This window comes from Pleurodeles waltl, chromosome 10, assembly GCF_031143425.1.
Source record: "Pleurodeles waltl isolate 20211129_DDA chromosome 10, aPleWal1.hap1.20221129, whole genome shotgun sequence".
In the NCBI taxonomy this organism is placed as follows: domain Eukaryota; kingdom Metazoa; phylum Chordata; class Amphibia; order Caudata; family Salamandridae; genus Pleurodeles; species Pleurodeles waltl.
In genome coordinates this window covers 860,191,443-860,213,475 of record NC_090449.1, presented here as the reverse complement: position 1 = coordinate 860,213,475, position 22,033 = coordinate 860,191,443, and positions in this window count along the sequence as shown.

The window sequence follows — 22,033 nt, the reverse complement described above, 5'->3', positions numbered from 1 at the left end:
ACCCACAACAATCACACCAACACATCAGACAACCACTCCCTCACCCTCCGCTGCCAAACCCCCTTTTGATGTCCGTCCCCAAGTGTCTAAAAAAGTGTTCCTTCCATGTTTTGACCTGTTTCCCCTGTCAGGCCCTGGAATGCTCTGTTTCCCTCCCCAGGCCCGTCCCTTCCACCTCCAAGGCCTCCCTTACCCCCTGCAAGTACCCATGCCCCTCCCCCACCCAGAAGTCTACCTCTCCCAAGAGAACCCAACCCTTCCCTAAGCCTAGACCTAGCCCCCCTCCAAAGCCCAGTCCCAAAGGACCCCCCTCCCAACTCCCCTGATAATCCATGAGTTGCCTGTCTGCCTCCTTGATGCCTCTACCTGTGTAGGTTACATGGAATTCAGGAGTCTGGGCACACAGATGCACATCAAGTGCATGTTTCACTATTTCTATTTGGACTGGCCTATGGCCTTGGACATTTTCATATTTAATATCACTTTTCTTAATTGGACCAACCAGTTGTTGGTTTCAAAGTTACATATTTGTCCGGCATTTCTTTTCTTAGGGCATATTTGGGAATGTCTGAAATTGTTTGTGTGTGAGTATTTGTGTATAAGTGGTGCTTGTGCTACCTGTTTTGTCTGGGCAGCATGTGAGGTTGTGTGCAGTGCATTTGCCCACAGTGATGGGCTTATGTTGTGTGATAGCCATGTGCATGTTGGGGACATGTTGCTGTCATAGTATTGAGTGGCATATGTGTTGACGTGTTTGTTGCAGTATTGTGTGGCTTTGGGTGCTTTGGGTGTGTTTGTGTGCGTATTTGGTGTATGGTATGCCAGATACGTAGTGCTGTGTGTTTTCTGGGTATGTTGAATGCTGCATTGTATGGTTGTGTGATTGTGTTTGCTTGTTCCCTGCTGGTGGTACATTGTGCTGTATGTGTGATTTGTCAGTGGGTAGTGTCTATTGTGGGTGCTTGCCAATGCATGGATGGTGTTGCAGTTGTGGTGCTGTAATGACGTTTTGTAGTGTTGTGTGTTGTTCTGTTTGGCTGTGCCAATGCTGTATTTCTGGGAATAGGTGTGTGTTTTTGATGTGTGTGTCATGGCCGTAGTGTGTGTACTGTGTATATGCAGGTGTGTCTGTGGCTGTCTGTGAGTGCTGTGTCAGGTTACCTATGTGTTGCCCTCGCCCCCACATTCCCGATTGGTATGTTGTGTGAGTGTGAACTTTAGCAATTTACAACAGTGACAGGTAAGTGTGTGTGCTCGGGTTGCTGTTGTCATCTTTGGCGTTGATTCTGGTGTTTCAGGGCAAGTAGGAGCAGTGGGAAGACGTGTAGATCAGATTCCGTGGCAGCTCTGGATGAGTATGACTTCCTGAAGGTGAGTGTCTACTTTTATGCAGTTGGTGTCCGTGGTGATGTGACCGTGGCAGAAACCATGGCGGTGTGCAATCTCGTAATCTGTCCAGCAGAAACATGGTCTCCGCTGGCCTGTCGGTGGCTACTATCGTCTATGGAAGCCAGACCGCAGTGGTGGTGCCAGCGGTGCTTTGATTGTATCCTGTTGTGAATTCTGCCATGGTCATAATATGGGGGTCTTCTCCACCAGCCTGTTGGTGGTGCTACAGCCACCACCAACATGGAAGTCCTGGTACCGCCAAACTCGTAATGATGCCCTTTGTGTTCCATACATAGGATATACATGGTACTGGTATTGGAGACAAGTACTCTATGTATTTCACATTACCCTTTTGTTGTGTCATGTGTTATAAGCCCTAGATCCTCCTTCTGTTGCATGCATATATTTAGACAATGAGACTTTACAGCCATACAGTGACATATCTTTGGATGTGATGTGTGTAAATGTAAAACACCATGTATGTGCATTACAGCATGAGCTGTGTATGTATACTGTTTGAGTCATTTGAGGATCTCATTAGTGATGTCTATAGTCCCATGGATCACTCAGCCTACATCTGGCCTTGCCAGACCGTTGGATGAGAACCATGTAAAACTCAATGTGACCTTCAGAGTGCCACACAGCCCTGAACCGCAGGATGTACTGTCATGCATTGAAGTTGTGGAAATGTGAGTGCCATGTAGCTTCTGTATGCTCAGCCTGCAGGGACCAAGGCCTGTCAAATCTTTCTCTCAGTATGGGACATAGACCAGGCTGGGGCAGAATTACTGTGGCTATGCAACTGTGGCACGGGCTCACTCCCTGTAGACCTGCTGGTCCGTGGGTGTGGCCAAAATGAGCCTTCAGTGGCACAACTTGGCCTGAAGGCCTTTGTACATTGACTACATTAGGAATGGGTACTGAAATAACCCCCTCACCTAGCACATATTCCCACTGACCCTTATTGCAATGTGTGTCATTGACTTATGACAGGTCCTTTATTCCCACAGCTCTGTTGTCACCTTTACATAATTGCACAAGTGACAAACCTACAGTGCAGGGAGTTGGTTAAATCAGGGGAAGGCATGACATGTGACTCATTAGTTTGGTTACATGCAACCAATCAGACCAAGCATACCTTAGTATGTGGGATACCATCTCTGTAGGATTGCCACTTATGGTAAAAGGTGCGTTCTGTGCTAAAGGTACATACCACACAAATCCACTCTGAAGTGGTGTGAGATTACATTGGGTAGACCACATGTCTAAACATGCACAGGGAAGAGACTGTCTCTGCCACCCATGGCAGACCTTTCATTATCACTAAAGTCGTAGGGTGTAGTCTGTACTATGGCAGTTGCCTGTAGTGACTGTATGCATTGAGTCAATGTGACTGGATGTAAATGGGTCTGTCCAGTCAGACCCAAGTAGATTACACTTCAGAAGGTCACAATGGTATGTTGTGTTTCATTGTGGCTCACATCACAGTACATTTTGCGTGAACCTGGGCTGTCTGATGTCAGCGGGTTTGCTTAGTCAGTGTAGGCCATAGGCAGGGTAGTGGGGTAGTCTGCAGATGACTTCAAAAGTGTGTATTTATGTCCCTGTACTTACACGCATGTGTGTTTTACACTTGTGGTGTGATGACAATTACAGGTTTTTGTGCTTAGTGTTTCAGAAATGTGTGTGACACAACCAGCTGGCCAAAGAAATGGAATTGTAACCTCTTAATTTGTCTATTGCATCCATACAAGTCAACGCTCATCGGAAAAAAGGGATTTGGAGGGCCATTGCATGGACGGTGCAGACCTTGGGGGTCCATAGCCTGCAGAGCACTCACTGTTGCAAGAGGTGGAAGGACCTGAGACACTGGGCCTGGAAGATCACAGAGGTCCAGCTGGGGCTGTCCTCCCACTGTGAGTGGGGCGAACACCGGAGCATGACCCACCAGTGGCCCACGATCTGGCCTACCCTGAGCTTGATGGGCATTTGAGGGACGCACTACAGCTACAAGAGGGTGCATCCTGGGCATATTCCTGTCTATTACACTGCCAGGTTGATGTATTAGAATCTGCTATCTCCCCCTGAAAACTGGTGATGAGCCATGTGTGACACACAAGATGTGTTATTGTTTGTGTAGGTATAGAAGTAGGTGCATGCTGATGTGCCTTGCTATTTGGCTGAGTGACCCAGAACACAACAGAGTAGAGTCCACTACCAATATACCCTCCTGGGCCAACACATGGCTTAGTACAGTGATCAATCAGGTCATGTTGTTTGTTGTTGTGGATGTCATTTGTACCCAACGGTCAACTTGTCTTCAGTGTGTTAGTCTCACCAACAACCAACATGAGGTAACAGATCTCTGTACTCAGCCATGTGTCTGCTGAAGTGAGTATAATGGCATCTGTCCCCCACAGGCCACTTGTCTTCAGTGTGTCATGAGTGCTGGTGCCTCACTACTGTCTCTCATGTGAAGGTGGCCATCATACACATGAAAGAGCATACATCGCCCTTTGGATGCAGCCACAGAGCAATAGTTTCCCTTGGTAAGTAGTGAATGTTTAGTGACATGATTTTCGTAACATCATTGTTGCCATCATTCCATGTGTCGACATGTTAACATGTGTACCTTTCACTTTTGCCATATCATTTTCACTGATGTTTCAAGCATGGTCTACCTGTCTTCATGGGATGATGTCTGATTCTTTCACATATGTGTGCATGACAACATTTGTTTGAAATTGGACATATGTGATGGGGCTACAGTTCATGTGTTGCCACAGACAGGAGTGTGTCATCACTGATTGGTGGCTCACACATACCCTCACTCTCACTCTATGTAGTGTGGCATGTACAATTGCAGAAGCAATGCAAGACATGATAGATAGGACTACAGTTTTTACTCATAATGTCCATTTCCATGCCATTGATGTAGAATCATTTGGCGAAGTGCTTAGCACATGTTAAATGGTGAAGGTGCATTAGCTTACTGTTGACATGCGTCAGGGAGTGTATTGCAGGAATGTGGTAATCATATGTGGTTGTGTACACCCATTCATCCAAGGGAATCTGTGTTTTCATAACAAAAAGGGACAGTGATGTGCCTTCCCATTAAGCAACATGTTAAGGGCATTCTACAGGTACTGGAGATTCCCTGATCATTTACAACATTTAATGGACTACTGGCTTTTACTTATGCAATCTGAGTAGGGTATCCACAGCAGTACTAATCAAGATATGTGCGTTCCCTGGGGCTAGCTGATTCATTGTGGTGTGGATATTTGTACACAAATCTCCCACACATTTTACCCAAAATGTCTCAAGTGTACCTTTCTGTGCAAAATGCATTATCTATCAGAGCAACACTAGTATAACTTCCATGAGGCTATATGGACAATGGACATATTGTGAAGTTACCATTGGGGATTTTTTACACTCTGACATGAGTGGTTCCATGTCCCCTTCTTCCGGCTACTGTACTTCTTGCTGCAACATGGCTGGATTATTTGGCCATCATTTCATCATGATGGGGAATAGGGTATATGAATATTAGCTGGATGCATGACCTTGTTTAGGATCTGTGAGATTAAACTTGGCATTGTCATACTATTTTGTGACAACAGGTTACAGAGGGATGCTACATAAACCAAACCATTCAAGTTAATAAGGTCTTCTACTTGCTCCATGGGTATTGTGATTGCACAACTTTACCCATGCCATTGGAGTTGTCTGAGATTCTGATTTTCCTGTGGGCAACTGTTCAAAGTTCATGTAGCATGCATGCACATGGTGTAGCAAAAGTTTGAGCCACTTTGCTGGAGCATGTGGCTGGGGACTACTGTACATTATGGTAATGTTTGGTAATCAAAGCTGTTGTTCAAGAATGATCAGGCACATATAGTAACCCAATTTGTCTTTGTAATTTCAACATCAGCACACTCAAGCTGGGAGATGGGGACAAAACCATTCGGGAAGCAGCTGGCCACGGTACGTCCAGTCACGAGGCCTAAGACACAAAGGGACCTAGTGACTAAGGGGAGTGCCACAGAGGACACAGGATCAACATCATCATCTTCCGATTCTTCCTCCAGTGGGCATTCCCTAGTGGTGGTGGACCCATCAGGACGTGTACCTGTTCCATCCTTATCCGCCCCCCCAGTTCCATCTCCATCCTCCCTGTTGCTCCCTACACAGTTCACCATGCCTGCTCACACAAGAGGGTGGGTGTCTCCTTCATGCCCGGCACCTCACCCCCTGTCCTCATTACCCCTGCTGCCCTGAGTGAGGAGGCTATTGACCTCCTGAGGAGTATCTCTGTGGGTCAGACTGCCATTCTGAATGCCATTCAGGTGCAACATAGTCAGCTTCAGCAGGTGGCTGCATACTTGAAAGGCATTAATAGTGCCATGTCTGGCCTATAGATATCTTGTGAGGCTCTGGCCTCCTCACTCACGGCAGCCTTCACCTCTCACAATCCTACCCCCACCACCTTCCTCTTCCCCATCCAATTTTCCTCTACACATACTTGTCCTAAGCACACACACACACACATCCGCATGGACCCACCTCAACACACACAAGCAGCACACATACGCACAAGCACCACAAGACACACAGGCATGCAAGCACTCAACAGTCACTCACATACACCACCATATCAACTGTTTCCCCAGACACCACCCCTACATCCACCAACCCACACACCATACCCCCAGATACCACCCCAACACCTACAGACACATCCACCACACACACACCATACCCTGAGACACCACTCTACCCCTACAGGCCCAGACACCACACACACCATACCCCCCAGACACTAACCCAAAAGCCACAGACACAGCTACCACTCCCCCTTAGCCATCATCTTCACCTCACAGCCCACACTCACACATGCAACAGACACTACCCAAACCCAAGAATATCTCAGAGACACACATAACAGCACCAACAACAGCCACAGCCTACACAGGCACTTCCTCAACATCTCAACCCATAATCCCTTCAGCAGCCCTAACCGTTTTCTCAAAGAAGGCTTTGTTTGACCTTGCCTTTACCCCTGTAAAACCCCCTCTGAAAACCAAAAGGTCTCTGCCCATATCCCAACCCATCCCCTCCACGTCCAAGTCCTCCCTTGTCACACCTGCCCCCACCCCCTGAAAGCAGCCATACCTCTCCCATGCCCAAAAAGAAGCCCACCCCTCCCAAAACCAAACTGACTTATCCTAAATCTGACCCCACTCCACTCAAGGATGATCAATAAGGTGCCTGGCATGCTCACTTGATGTCCCTTCCTGTGGAGGATCCTATTGCATTGATCAGAGAGTCAGTCAAGTTGTGGTGCACAGCAGTGTGCATGAACTATTATTTGTGGACTGCCCATTGCCCTTTAATCATATTCAGAGTTCTTTTAATAAACCAAAGCTGTTTTTAGGTACACATTTGTTATGCCATTACTTTTCTACCTTTTTTCTATTCCTGAGTAATTTGTGATGTTTGCCTACAGTTGTGTTTGATTCACCCTGACTGCTGATCCATTTGCTGTGGTTGGCAAGGTCTGACTTTGGGAGTGGTACTGGTGTCAACCAGGGCGAGTGGAGATGTTCAATTGATGGATATGTGGGTGGTAATCCAATTGGGGTGTGATATGGTAAGTATGTCATCTTTGCTTGGCCAATGTCAACATTTATTGGGTTACATTTGTACCCCTGATGTAGATTGGACATTCATATCATGTGTGCAAGCTAGAGTTGTGTTTGTCCACACATGGAGGGTGTTCAATTGTGCTACCTTCCTATACATTTGACTGACCATATGTCCATTTTCATGTGTGTACCTTCCAGCTCCTTCATCTACACGTGTGACCCATGCTGTTGCTGTTGTATTTGCTTTTTTGACTTGCACTTTCACATTTGGCACCTAGGCATGGCACTTGGCTATGCTATTGATTGTCCCTGAGATACATGAAGGCCCATTTCCTGTGCAACTAGTGTTTTAGGGGCAAGTGCAAAGTGAAATGTGTCAAACGGCTGCATCCTAACTGGTGTTCCCCTGATGCCGCTATCCCTATTCTGCAGTATTGTTTACATTGTGAGATTTGGATATTTTTCTTACAAAATTGTGCATCCCATTTACCTTACCTTCTCTAGCAATGTGGGCAGTATGTGTGGGTCAATTACAGGAATGTTGCAGGAAAAGAGTGTTTGGGTAAATGACATATCCATACATATGTGTCTTCAATATCCCGACAGGCCATGGCATGTGAGCAATGTGAGGGTGACAGTTCAATTATTAGGTGTAATATTGATATAGTATTGCTGTTGTGTGACAAAATGGTATGTACACTTTACTGTCCCTGAAACTGGGATGTGCAGATATGTCTGGTATTATGGAGTGTGGCAGAGCAGTGTCAGTGACCTGCCCAAAGGGGGCATCATGAGGCTTTGACTGTGTCATACATTGTGTACAACTCCGAGCTGGTACACACACAATTATACTTGGTCCATGGTGCACAGCCCTCATACCAGGCCAATGGCGGTGCGTTGATTTGCTGTTCAGTATGGGGACACGGGTAGGTATTTGGTCTTACCATCGGTTGCGTCCACGACCGCATTGATTGATTTACTATTTTCTTTTTGCTGAAGCACTCCACGGCTGAATGTGTTTAACATCTATCATGTTTGTTTGTGTCTTTCCCCACTCCCACTATGTGATACACTATCTTGTACATATTCTGCACTCCCCCATGCTGCTCTCTCTTGGCCATGTGCTTCTCTACTCCCACTCCATGCTCTGTGTTGCTGTGGTGTTCATTCCCACTTGTGCTTTTCACCCACCCTCTGTGTGCTGCTTTTCCCTTAATCCTCTTTCCCATTTCTCCTTCACCACCTCCATCCGTCAAGTAGGGGCTGAGGAAAAGGGGGGGTTCCAAAATGCAAAATCCCAATGCATTTTCCATATACTTATTTACAGTTGCTTAACGGAATTACACTAAATTCAGTAAAAAGAATTACATTGGTCTGCAGATTCTGCTTTTTGTGATGTGGTGCAAATCCATTCAGTTGTTGTTGAGAAATTAAGAGTAAAAAACAATTGTATATCTTGTTAGGCTTGCAAGAGTTTTGCAGATGTCCTGTGAGAGAGCAGATTAAAAAATAAAGCCCTCTCATTATTAAAGAAGCCCATTTTTTTGTGAGCCTTCACGCTCTCTGGTTAGCTGACTGTTGCTGTTGGAATGTTAGAAATGAAATGCCCGTCATTACTGTTTAATGTGAAATATTGCTGGTGTTGTGGAAATTAAGTGAAAAAGCTATATAAGGGGTCAGCAGAAAGGCATGCTGTCCACCTAGGTTTAGAGGCAAGGTCTCTAACGGATAATTACTGTGGCAAAAATAAATGTATATTGTATGAAAAACTTTTACGATGTTGCAGGACTCCTGTTGAATCATGAATAGTAAAAAAGAAGTAGGTGAGTTCTCAATGCAGTCTAGTACGAGGAAAGCATATTAAGCTCCTAGTTATTGAGAAGAAATGTGTAAGAGATAAGTGCCGTGATGAGTAGAAAGTTAATTCTTTTTTAAAAGAATGTTATGATCTTTCAAGACTCTTGCTAGATAGTGAAAAATAGGAAGGAGTAGATGATCTTTGAATATACTGTAGTATGTAGACTTGTTACTGTAGGAAGAAGTCTTACTGGAGATGATGTTTATCGGAGTCTACTATTTATGCCCATTGGCTTAGAAAGAGTTGTGAGTAGATTTAAGGCTCTTCCCACATGTCACTAAGCCCACCAATCATCAAAGAGAGTGGTGTTAGTGGAGAGGGCAGTCCCTACATGCAGCCTACTATGCACACCTTTCACCCAAGACAGATATCTCAGCAAATAAGCCAGTCTCTCTACACATACCCTGCTATGCTCAATCATCATCTGAGAGAGAGGCCTTAAAGGAGAGACTAGTTTATGCATGCACCCTACCACACCCAGTTGCCATTTGAAAGAGAGGTGAAAAGGAGAGGCCATTCCCTCACCACTCACTAATATACCCCTCTATTAGAGAGAGAAGTCTCAAAGGAGAGAATGTCCATCTGCACACCTTACTATACACACCCATCTAAGAGAGAGGTCTCACAGAAGAAAGAGGCCAATTTCTTTCCATACACCTTACTACACACACCCGTCATCTGTGAGAGAGGTCTCAAAGGAATAGCCAGTTTATCCACATACCTTTTTATGCACATCCCTGTTCTGAGAGAAAAGTCTCAAAGGAGAGGCTAGTCCATTCACACACCCTACTACGCACACTTGTCAACTGAGACAGAGGTCTGAAAGGAGAGGCCTGTTACTCTGCACACCCTACTGTGCACATCGGTCATCTGAAAGAGAGGTCTGAAAGGAGAAGGCAGTCGGTCCTCATACATCCTACTATGCAAATACATCATCTGAGAGAGAAGTCTGAAAGAAGAGGGCTGTCACTCCCCACACCCTTGTGTGCTTTTCATGTCCCCAAAAGAATGCTGCGTTGCAAGATTGTGAGACTCTTTAATGAAACTTTCATGATAACTTTGTGCTCAAATATCACTCACTGTGTATGTATAAACTATTCCTTAAAATGTAATACAATTGCATTACATTCTTATTTAATTTCAGGCAAATTAATTGTAGTTAAACAAGAAAAATAGCAAAGGTGATACGTTTTAAGAAGTCACCTTTCTTGTCTTGCCGCAGTGCACATGTACCTAATGTGAGCAAAAATCCCAGGTGCATGCTCGGAGACCACCCTCCTTCCTCGTGCCAAAGCAAACATGCGGGCTTTCTATATAAAGCAGTGCACGATGCAGCATGTTTGCTTAGCTTTGATCCCCTACCTACCTCAGCATCCTGTGTTCACGTCTCCAGCGGCTTCCACGGCCAGGCTCTGGATCATCCGCGACATGCCTCCCGGAACTCGCACTGACAATCCTGTGTAGAAAAGAAAAGAGAAAGATCGAACACTGAAAAAGCCAAATGAATCTTAAGCAAACATCGTGCTTCTGCGCCAAGGGGGCAAAAAGGTTTGTGTGACCCAGTTCTTAATGAGGAAAGCAAAAGACTTGAAGACATACATACTTCACTATATGTGTATTGCAGTTTATTGCCTAAGACAGTGCTTACTTTGTAACTAAAAAGGTGCCGGTGCCCAAAGCCCTCCCCTTAAACACGTGGCTGATGTAATTAAATGTGTGAACATAGAATACTGATGCTGCGTAATCCTGAAGGTATCTCAGGCCTCTTCAATCCATATAAATCCACTCCCTGCCCCTTCAGCTCACTCTTGCAGCTTTCTACTTTCTCCCTTTGTTACGCTTTTTCGTTTTTCCCTTCATCATTCTTTCCCATATATGTCTTTTGCTTGCAGCAAATGCTTGAGGCAGAAGAATAAGCCCCGGCCCTCAAAAATAAGTGCCGGTGCTCAGCACCGGAAACAATAAGAACAAATTAAGCACTGGCTAAGAGGAGAATAGGTGATTTGTTTGTGAACTGAGTATTTGATGAAAAGCTGGACAATACGTGGCTTGAAAACGTTCTCATAAATAGTACAAATTCTTTGTTTATTGGTGTAATCCATTGATGCGCAAGGTTAATGAGCTCAATAAATGAGTGTAGACAAAACTACTGTTTCTAATGACATTGTGTTTTTGACAGAACAAGCATTGAACAATTGCAGCAATGGTTGTAAATGAAAAATTATTAAGACTTTGGCCCTGATTACAACCCTGGTGGATGGCGGAGAAGTGGCGGTCTGACCGCCAACAGGCTGGCGGTAAAAAAATTGGAATTATGACCAGGGCGGTTACCGCCATGGTCATCCGCCACTTCTCCGAACCGACCGCCATGGCGGAGACGACCGCTGGGCTGGAGACTTGGGTCTCCAGCCTGGCGGCCGTCACAAGACCGCCGGAGGTATCATGACCTGGCTGACCGACATGGATTTCATGGGGTTGGGCACCGCCATAAAATCCATGGTGGTAAGCATTATCAGTGCCAGGGAATCCCTTCCCTGGCACTGATAGGGGTCTCCCCCATCCCCTGCCCCCACCCGAGTCCTTCCCCGACACCCCCACCCCCCTGCCTCCCCCGAAAGGTGGCAGGACCCCCCTCCCCACCCCGACCCCCGACATCACTATACAGACACACACCCAACACATGCAGACACCACCAACACACATACCCGCACACACATGAACAAACATGCCAACAGACACACACAGTCATACACACACACCCACATTCAGACATACACGCACACATCCATACAGACATACATACAGGCAGACACGCACACATTTCCAAACAGACTACACCCCTGCATGCATACACGCACTCACACACCTCCTCTTCATACTCACATGCACACCCCCATGCACGTACACAACACAAAACACCCCCCCCCAACCCCCTCCCCTAACGGACGATCAACTTACCTGGTCCGTTGATCCTCAGGGAGGGGAGGGGATCCATGGGGGCTGCTCTGCCGCCATCACCCCGTCAACAGAACACAGTCACGCCGAATCACGTAACGTGCAACTAGGAAGTGTTGGTAGCTATCTTGGAACTCAGCTTCAGTTGAGTTACTGAAAAAAAGATAAAAAATAGGAGAAGGGGCAAGGGTAAGGACACTCAGCCTCTTTGCTCTGGTGCTGGGTTGCTAGAGGGATCCCGCCAGGGCAAAAAAGCATTTTTTTACATTTTCAGTGAGTGACGTGACAGTTCCACAGATCCAGCAATGTTTTTAAAAAAAAACAAGCACAGGCTCCCGCACTTGTTGTCCGGGCCCAAATTAACAGTAATAGGGGAGTCTCACAAACTCCCCCGTATCTAGGGGACCACCACTCCCTGGGGACAAAATACATTTTGAAAGTGGGAGGGGGGCATGCAGCCACCCTCCTAGGCCATATACAGGCACATGGACCACCACCTACCTAGGGCCGGCCCGCGAACATCAAAGGATAGGGGGGCCCTCATGGAGCTAATAAAGGCCCTGGGTACTGCCACCTCCCAGGGTTGGCTCCTACTATGTCCTGGGAACCCACACCATGGACATATATGTTTGCTCCGAATTGGCAGGAACATTGACAGCTCCTGCCAAGTCAGAGTAAACACAACTTTGCTCCCTGGAAGGTAGAGCTGTCAGACAGCTCTCTCTTGCTGGGAGTGGAGTTTTCATCTGTTTCTCTGCCTGCAGGGATGTGGGGAGGGAAACAGATGAAAAGATTGCTCTCACACACAGGGGGCTGCATGCTTAACAGCTACCTGTCTATGACAGCAAGGCCAGTTCCCCCAGGAGGCGAGGAGCCAGCTGGGACTGCAGGGGCATTCAGGCACCTGCTGCGGTCCCCAGCGCTTCGTGCACACTGCTGCCAATTCAACCATCAAGGTTTAAATGCCAGGATATGATTGTGCACATTGCCGATCGGAACTACAAGAGTTAAATGCCAAGAATGAATCGTGCACTCTGCTGCTGATTCAACCATCAAGGTTTAAATGCCAAGATATGATCGCGCACACTGCCGATCTGAACTGTAAGAGTTACAGGCCAAGAATGAATCGTGCACTCTGCTGCCGATTCAACCATCAAGGTTTAAATGCCAAGATACGATCGCGCACACTGCCGATCTGAACTGTAAGAGTTACAGGCCAAGAATGAATTGTGCACTCTGCTGCCGATTCAACCATCAAGGTTTAAATGCCAAGCTACGATTGCGCACACTGCCGATCCGAACTGTCAGAGTTAAATACCAAGAATGAATCGTGCACTCTGCTGCCAATTCAACCATCAAGGTTGAAATGCCAAGATACAATCGCGCACACTTCTGGTCCGAACAGCAAGAGTTAAATGCCAAGAAAACCATTGCACATGCGATTTAACCAAAAGGCCCAAAACTCGAGTATTTCTGAAAACGGAGTCGGGGGCCTAACCCGACCTCCGCCTTACCGCCCTGCTTGAAGATCACCAAGGAAATGAAGACAGGGCCTGGAAATCCTAGGTAGGCCTCCGGAACAGGAGCTCAGGAAAATGCTGCTGCTCTGCACCGGGACCTCTGAATAGTGAGCACGTGGAGCTGGGCTGGCTCCCTTAAATAGAGCCAGGCCCCGCCCACGTGCCACACCCAGCCAGGCTGCAGGAAAGGTTTCTAGAAAGGCTTTGAACAGGGACCACACCCTAACCACACCCTGTAATCCTGCAGCAAAGTCTTGAAAATGAGCAATACATTGCAAACAGCATTAATGACGATTCAATATGAATCTCTGCAATGCAAAAGGTTAACATACTGCATTAACACATAATGCATGAATTATTACATTACATAAGGATTGGCTTTTTGCATTACGTCGCCCGTAGAGCGCGCACTGTCCTGATGTTGACAGTACTCCCCCCTCCCGAGCATGCTCTAGGGCCTGGTTTGTCTGGGTTTAGGCGATGAAAACGCCGCATTAGTCGTGGAGCATGAATGTCAGATGCGGAGATCCATGAGTTGTCCTCTGGACTGTGACTTTTCCAAGATATTAGATACCAGAGATTACGACCTCTAAATTTTGAATCTAGAACCTGTTTTACTTCGTATTCCAATTCTCCTTGTACTAGAACTGGAGCTGGTTGTGAGCATTTTTTTGGACTGTTCTTTTCAGGAGAGAAGTATGAAATACTGGATGAATACTTAGTGATTTTGGTAACTGCAGCTTATAGGTTACTGGATTGTTCTGCTGAAGGACTGTGTAAGGATATATATATTTGGGATTAAACATATGTTTTTTCTTGAAATCAATATGGCATGTAGTAAGCCACACTCTGTCTCCTGGCTTATATTGTGGTCCTTCACAATGTTTTTTGTCATAATATTTTTATAAGTTTGTTTTGCTTTATCTAGGTGTTGTTGAATTAGTTTCTGGGTTTGATGGAGGTGTCGTATTGTTTCTGACAGCGTTGGTGTAAGTGAACTTTCTTGTGGAATTGTGATGGGCAAAGTAGCAGGATGGTAGCCAAATAGACCAAAAAAGGGTGTTGCACCAGTGGAAGTATGATACAAGTTATTGTAGGCCAGTTCAGCTAACCAAAGCATTGATTTCCAAGAATGAAGTGCTTTCTCAGCGTAAGCACGCAGATATTGTTTCAATGCCTGAGTGAGTCTCTCAGTTTTGCCATCCATTTGAGGATGATGACTGGTAGATAGCGTAGATGTAACTTGGAGTATTTTGCACCATGTCTTCCAGAAGTTAGAGGCAAATTGTGATCCTCGATCGGAGAGGATCACTTTTGGTAATCCGTGATAACGGACCACTCGATTTAAAAGTATTGTTGCCAATTCACTGGAGGTAGGCAATTTCCTGCAAGCAATGAAATGTGCATATTTAGTGAGGCTATCTACTACCACAACGATCACTGAGTGAAATTGAACAACTGGCAATCCTGTAATAAAGTCTAATGATATGTGTTCCCAAGGTCGGAGTGGAGTTGGGAGAGGATGTAACAGCCCTTTTGGTTTTGAATGACTTGTTTTGATGCGAGCACAAACTTCACAGTTGTTTACCATTTGCTTGACGTCTTTTGTCAAAGTAGGCCACCAAAAGTATTGTTGTATTAGTTCAAGAGTCTTAGGAATACCTGGATGACCTGCCGTAGGTATAACATGTAACCAATGAAACACTAATTTGTGCAACTTGGTAGTTGGAACAAATAATCATGCAGCATGAAAAGGTAGGCCTTGTTTGATTGATCTTTTGGGATCTGCTTGAGCCCAGTTCTGCCATTTTTCAATGGTGAAAGAATTACAAATCTCTTCAAAAAAGTCTTTTTTGATGATACAAAGGATTTTGTCTGGAACAATGATAGCTCGTGGATGCTGGCTTGTGGGTAACATGGTAGAATCTTGTCTGGACAAGGCATCCACTTTGCAATTGTCTTTACCAGGACGGAAGATTACCACAAAATCAAACTCAGCAAAAAACAGCATCCAACACAATTGTTGAGGAGTCAAAAGTCTAGCTGAGCTCATGAACTGAAGATTGCGATGATCTGTGTATACTGTGATAGTGTACTTGGCACTTAGCAAATAGTGTATCCACTCTTTGAAGGCATCATGGATTGCTAAAAGCTCTTTCTCAGCGATGACATAGTTTCGTTCTGCTTCATTTAGTTTTCGAGACAGGGTGTAGCTGACCAGTATCTTTACTGCGTTGTGATAACACTGAACCAATTGCCACATCTGAAGCATCTGCTTCCACTATGAACGGATGTTCAGTATCTGGGTGAGTCAAGACTGGGGCAGTGGAGAAATCTTCCTTTAAGGTGGAAAAAGCCTTGTCAGCTTCTGGAGACCATACAAATGGGTCTTTCTTTCGTAATAGCTTGGTGATTGAGCCACTGTCTGTGAGAAATGATCTATGAACCTATGATAAAAGTTTGCAAAGCCTAGGAAGCATTGAACATCTCGAACAGTCTTTGGAATTGGCCAAAAGGATACTTTTTGTACTTTTCTTTCTGCCATGACCATGCCTTTAGGGGTAAGAATGACCCCTAAAAATTAAACGGTGGTACCATGAAATTCACATTTAGTTAATTTGCAATATAGATGATGTTTTCGAAGGGCTGAGAGAATCTTCTTGACATGTTGCACAAGTTCGACTTCGTTATCAGAATAGATTAGAAGATCATCGATATAGACTATTGCAAATATATCTAGAAATTCTCTGAGGACATCATAAAAAAAAAATTGGAACGTTGTTGGTGCATTACAAAGTCCAAAGGGCATGACTGTGTATTTAAATAGACCATATCGAGTTTTAAAGGAAGTTTTCCATTTGTCGCCTTCTCTCATTCTGACTAAGTGGTAAGCACCTCTTAGGCCTAACTTGGTATAGATTTTGGCCATTTCACTTGATCCAACAAGACAGGAATCAAGGGTAATTGGTATTTGTTTAGTTACTGTGATGATATTCAATCTTCTGTAGTCTATACAGGTTCAAAGACCCCCATTAGCCTTTAGGGCAAAAAAAAGAGGAGATGCTGTAGGAGATTTGGAGGGACGAAGGAATCCGTTGGCTAAAAATTGGTCTAAGTATTTTCTTAGGTGTTGGTTTTCGTGTTCTGACAGGGCGTACACACGACAACTAGGGAGTATAGCACCAGGTGTCAGATCAATTTGATAGTCATATGGTCTGTGAGGTGGCAAGGTTTCTGCTTCTTTTTCATCAAATACGTCTTGGAAAGATGAATACTGCCTGGGTAGCGTTACATTTTTTTCAGCGGCTGTGGCTCTGTGAGTTTTGTGAGGAACTGTGACTTTCACTGTCTGGAGACATTTTTCTTTACATATGAGTGAAAAAACATGATTTTTCTTTCTTGCCAGTCTATCACAGGGTTATGATGACTTAACCACAGCATTCCAAGGATGATCCCATACTGTGGAGCATGGATGATATTAAAGATTAGTTTTTCTACGTGTTTGGTATCTTGATTCCCGCCTTTGCAGAACACAGATAAGGGGAGGGTCTGTAGAGTCACTGGGCCTCCATCTAGGAGCTTTTCATCTACGGCATGTTCTATTTCTGGTGTTTTCTTCATCTTACATGGGATCCCCCATGTTTGAACCAATTGTGCATCAATAAAGTTGCCAGTAGCCACTGAGTCGATTAAGGCTTTCTTTAGATAAGTAGCACTTCTAGGTCTAACTTGAGATGTCTTGACTGTGAAGGGTCCATACTTATACCCAAGAGCAACCCTTCTTTACACCTTGGGTGTTCTAGTTTTCTGGCTCAATTTTTACATTAGCTACCACTTTCTTGGTGGAGATTTGTTTGCCTTTTGGTTTTACTGTACATTCTTTGACAAAGTGACCCTTTCTACCACAGTATAGGCATTGTCCGTTCTTTCTACGTCAATCTTTTTCTTCTTTCGTCAAGGGCCGCCTCATGGTTCCAATTTCCATTGGCTCATGATTATGCTCTTTCTGAACTCGTGATTCTCTGCGTTCCTGAACACGCCAGTGATGTTTCTCAGTCTTTTGCGTGTTCCTTGTCGTTCAGAAAGACGATGGTCTAGTCTTAAAACAAGATTTATCAAGTCTTGACAATATGTGGGCTGAGGATCGATCTGAGCAAGAATGTCCTTTAACTCATCTTTGAGTCCTTGATGGAACAGGCTGCTTGTTTTTCTTCAGGCCAAGATGTTTCTGCTATCAGACGATTAAAGCTAGCCAAGTACGAAACTAAGGTGGTCATTACAACCCTGGCGGTCGGTGTTAAAGCGGCGGTAAGACCGCCAACAGGCCGGCGGTAAAAAATTTGCAATTACGACCGTGGCGGAAACAGCCAACAAAGACAGCCACTTTAACACTCCGACCGCCATGGCGGTACAAACAAACAGCGCGGCGGTCACCGCCAACAGACAGGCAGGAGACAATGTACCGCCCACACTATTATGACAGGCCAATCCGCCACCTTTTCCGGGGCGGATTCACCGCAGATAAAAACACGGCGGAAACAGGAAACCCGAAGGGAAAACGCTCACCTCTACACACCCCACGAGGAACGAGGACACCATAGAACCGGAACTCCAAATTCTACCTGCAATAGTCTTCCTGCTCCTTTACCAGGAGCACGAACGCCGGCGGTAAAGACCACGGTGAGTACTGCACCTACGACACAGGGGAGGGGGAAGGGAAAAACAGGGATATACACACGCAACACCCCCACCCTCACCCACTACAACACACACACTAATGCATATCAATACATCATAGTTACACCCCGCAAACCCCCCGGAAGAATGCAAAGACAATAGAAAATGAGTGTAACCATTGTAAAACATTAAAAGCAAGTAGGCAGAAATATATATATACACCATGTACATAATATACACCAAGCATAGTAGTCCAGGTAATGCTCTAAGAAAGTACATGGAACACTGGGACCACACCGTATGGGCGAGGCCCACACAAGATCCCCGACCATGACGGAGAGAACACCGCAGGGGCATCAGAGAGCAACTAAACAGGCACCTCAGGGGGAGGCAAAGGGGGGGCACCTCAGCCGCTTGACTGCACGACGCCAAATCCACGAGGGGGCCACATGCCCACTGTTACGTCCTGGGGAGTGCAAAGCCACAGTCTCTCAAGTCTCTACAGTGGGTGGGTTGCCCACTGTTCAATTCTGGGGAGTGCAAAGCCACAGTCTCACAAGTCTCTACAGTGGGTGGTTTGCCCACTGTTCAATCCTGGGGATTGCAAAGCCACAGTCTCTCAAGTCTCTACAGTGGGTGGGTTGCCCACTGTTCAATCCTGGGGAGTGCAAATCCACAGTCTCACAAGTCTCTATAGTGTATGGTTTGCCCACTGTTCAATCCTGGGGAGTGCAAAGCCACAGTCTCTCAAGTCTCTACAGTGGGTGGGTTGCCCACTGTTCAATCCTGGGGAGTGCAAAGCCACAGTCTCTCAAGTCTCTGCAGTGGGTGGTTTGCCTACTGTTCAATCCTGGGGAGTGCAAAGCCACAGTCTCATAAGTGGATAACAGTCTCCACTGGTTCTGGAGGGGGCATGGTGCCCAGAGTTCTTCATCCTGCTAAGGACAGAGGTCGTGGATGACAGTCTCCACTGGTTCTGGAGGGGGCATGGTGCCCAGTGTGCTTCATCCTGCTAAGGACAGACGTAGTGGATGACAGTCTCCACTGGTTCTGGAGGGGGCATGGTGCCCAGAGTGCTTCATCCTGCCAAGGATTGGGGTAGTGGATGACAGTCTCCACTGGTTTTGGAGGGGGCATGGTGCCCAGAGTGCTTCATCCTGCTAAGGACAGAGGTAGTGGATAACAGTCTCCACTGGTTCCGGAGGGGGCATGGTGCCCAGAGTGCTTCAGCCTGCTAAGGACAGAGGTAGTGGATGACAGTCTCAACTGGTTCTGGAGGGGGCATAGTGCCCAGAGTGCTTCATCCTGCTAAGGACAGAGGTAGTGGATGACAGTGTCCACTGGTTCTGGAGGGGGCATGGTGCCCAGAGTGCATCATTCACCCCGTGACGGACTCAGTTGCGTCAGTGCGGTTGCCGCTCATGGGCCAGCGGTGCTTGAGATGGCGGTGCCCTGTTCAGCGGTGCTTGAGATGGCGGTGCCCTGTGTAGCGGTGCTTGAGATGGCGGTGCCCTGTTCAGCGGTGCTTGAGATGGCGGTGCCCTGTTCAGCGGTGCTTGAGATGGCGGTGCCCTGTGCAGCGGTGCTTGAAATGGCGGTGCCCTATTCAGCAGTCTCCATTGCAGAGTCTCAGCTGCTGGCGGTCCTTCATAGCCCAGCGGGGCTTGTGGTGGTGGTCCTTCATGGCCCAGCGGGGCTTGTGCTGGCGGTCCTTCATGGCCCAGCGGGGCTTTTGCTGGCAGTCCTTCATGGCCCAGCGGGGCTTTTGCTGACAGTCCTTCATGGCCCAACAGGGCTTGTGCTGGCCGTGGCCTCCTGGGTAGCTGGGCTGGTGCAGGCGGTGGCCTCCGGGGCAGGTGGGCTGGTGCTGGCGGGCCCCTCCTGGGCAGGTGGGCTGGTGGTGGCCTCCTGGGCAGGTGGGCTGGTGCTGACGGGCCCCTCCTGGGCAGGTGGGCTAGTGCTGGCAGTGGCCTCCTGGGCAGCTGGGCTGGTGCTGGCGGTGGCCTCCTGGGCAGCTGGCCTTGTGATGGCGGGCCCATCCTGGGCAGGTGGGCTAGCGCTGGCGGGCCCCTCCTGGGCAGGTGGGCTAGTGCTGGCGGTCCTGTCCTGGGCAGCTGGGCTTGTGCTGGAGGCGGCCTCCTGGGCAGCGGGGATGATAGCGGTCTTCTCGGCCGTGCTGCTCTTCCCAGACTTTCCGGCTTTCTTGTGGCCCTTCCCCACCTTGGAAGGTGTCACAGCTGATTCCACACTCCCACTGGGACCCCTGGGAGCGGCTTTGGTGGCTGGAGTCTTCCCCCTCTCCTGCCGGGCACTGGCCAACTTCTGATGCTTCACAGGTGGGGGACTGTCTGTGCTGTGGCTCCGTGCCACACTGGCTGCACTGGTGGCCGGTGCACTCCAGATTCCGGTGACTACAGGCACCACTGGTCCCGGAGATGTTGTGGCTGAGGTGCTAGTTTGGGACCAAGGAGACTGACGGGGTGGGGGAGGTGTGGGAAAGAGGTCAAGGTTGGACAGGAAAAGTTTTTGGGAGACACTGGGACGGGTAGCTGGAGGGGGTTTGGGAGTGGAGGAAGAGGTTGTGGTTGTAGGAGGTGTACGTTTGGTGACTTTGGGTGAAGGTGCATGCGCTGGAGGCTATCGTGAGGTGGATGGCTGTTGGGTGGGTGTGTGTCTGCATTTGTGTATCTTGGGAGGGGGCATCACAGACACACTGGGAGAGGACACAGGGAACGTGTGAATGGTAGTGGGGGTGGTGACTGCACATGAGCGGGATGTGGTGGTGGGTGTGATGGAGAGGGACGTAGTGGCTGTAGAGGTAGTGCATGCAGGTGTGAGTGTAGACGAGACTGGGAAGGAGAAGGGAGACGAGGAGGAGGGGGACACAGTGGAGGCAGTGGATGTTGGTGTGTCTGCATGTGTGTGATGCTTGCGTGAGTGCCTGTGGGATGTGTGGTGCTTATGTTTGCCAGAGCTTCCCTTGTGTGTTGACGTGTGTGCATGCTGGTCTGTAGGTGTGCTTGGGATAGGCTGAGGTACAGGGGATTCGGTCTGGGTGGAGGAAGTTGGAGGGGGGAGGCTAGAGACGGGGACAATGGCTGCCATCAGTGCTGAGGCCAGAGTCTGAAAAGCTCGCTGAAGGGCCGCCTGACCAGAATGAATGCCCTCCAAGAATGCATTTGTTTGTTGCAACTGCCTCTCTACACCCTGGATGGCATTCAAAATGGTAGACTACCCAACAGTGAGGGACGTGAGGAGGTCAATGGCCCCCTCACTGAGGGCAGCAGGGGTGACTGGGGCAGGGCCTGAGGTGCCTGGGGCGAAGGTACTGCCCACCCTCCTGGGTGAGCGGGCACGGGGCAAAGGCTGAGGGGCTGCTGGGAGGGCGGTGCTGGTAGGGGGGTGGCGGCTGTACCTGTAGATGCGGGGGGAACAGATGTTGCCACCACCACAAGGGAGCTCCCATCAGAGGACGAGTCTGTGTCGCTGGTGTCAGCTCCTGTCCCCGCCGTGGAGCTCCCCTCGCCCTCTGTCCCACTGGTGAACTCAAAAGTCCGTAGTCTCGCCCTCCAGGGCCATGTGGGATGCAGCTCCCTCGTGCTCCGGTGCCACTGCTCCTCCGCCTGATGATGCTAATGCACACAAGAACAGGGAGACCACAAAAAGGGGGTGGGACGACAGAAGAAAGACATGTTGAGTGCATGGATTACTGCTACCGTTGGTGGACACGACAGACACAGAAGCCCCCTGCACTACGCCGCGCTCTTGGGCTCCACTGTTCAATTCCTGGGAAATGGCCTAAAAGGCTATGGACGACATCTGCACACATAGATGACACAGCAGCATGACTAGGTGTACTTGGCACTCTACAGAGGTGGGGTGGGGTGCCACATGGCCTGCCTTACGGAGGGGCCTTGCCTACGGAACTCGCTCTGGCCTAGGGAAACCCACAGCCCACCTCCCCCACCTAGACCCCTCCACTG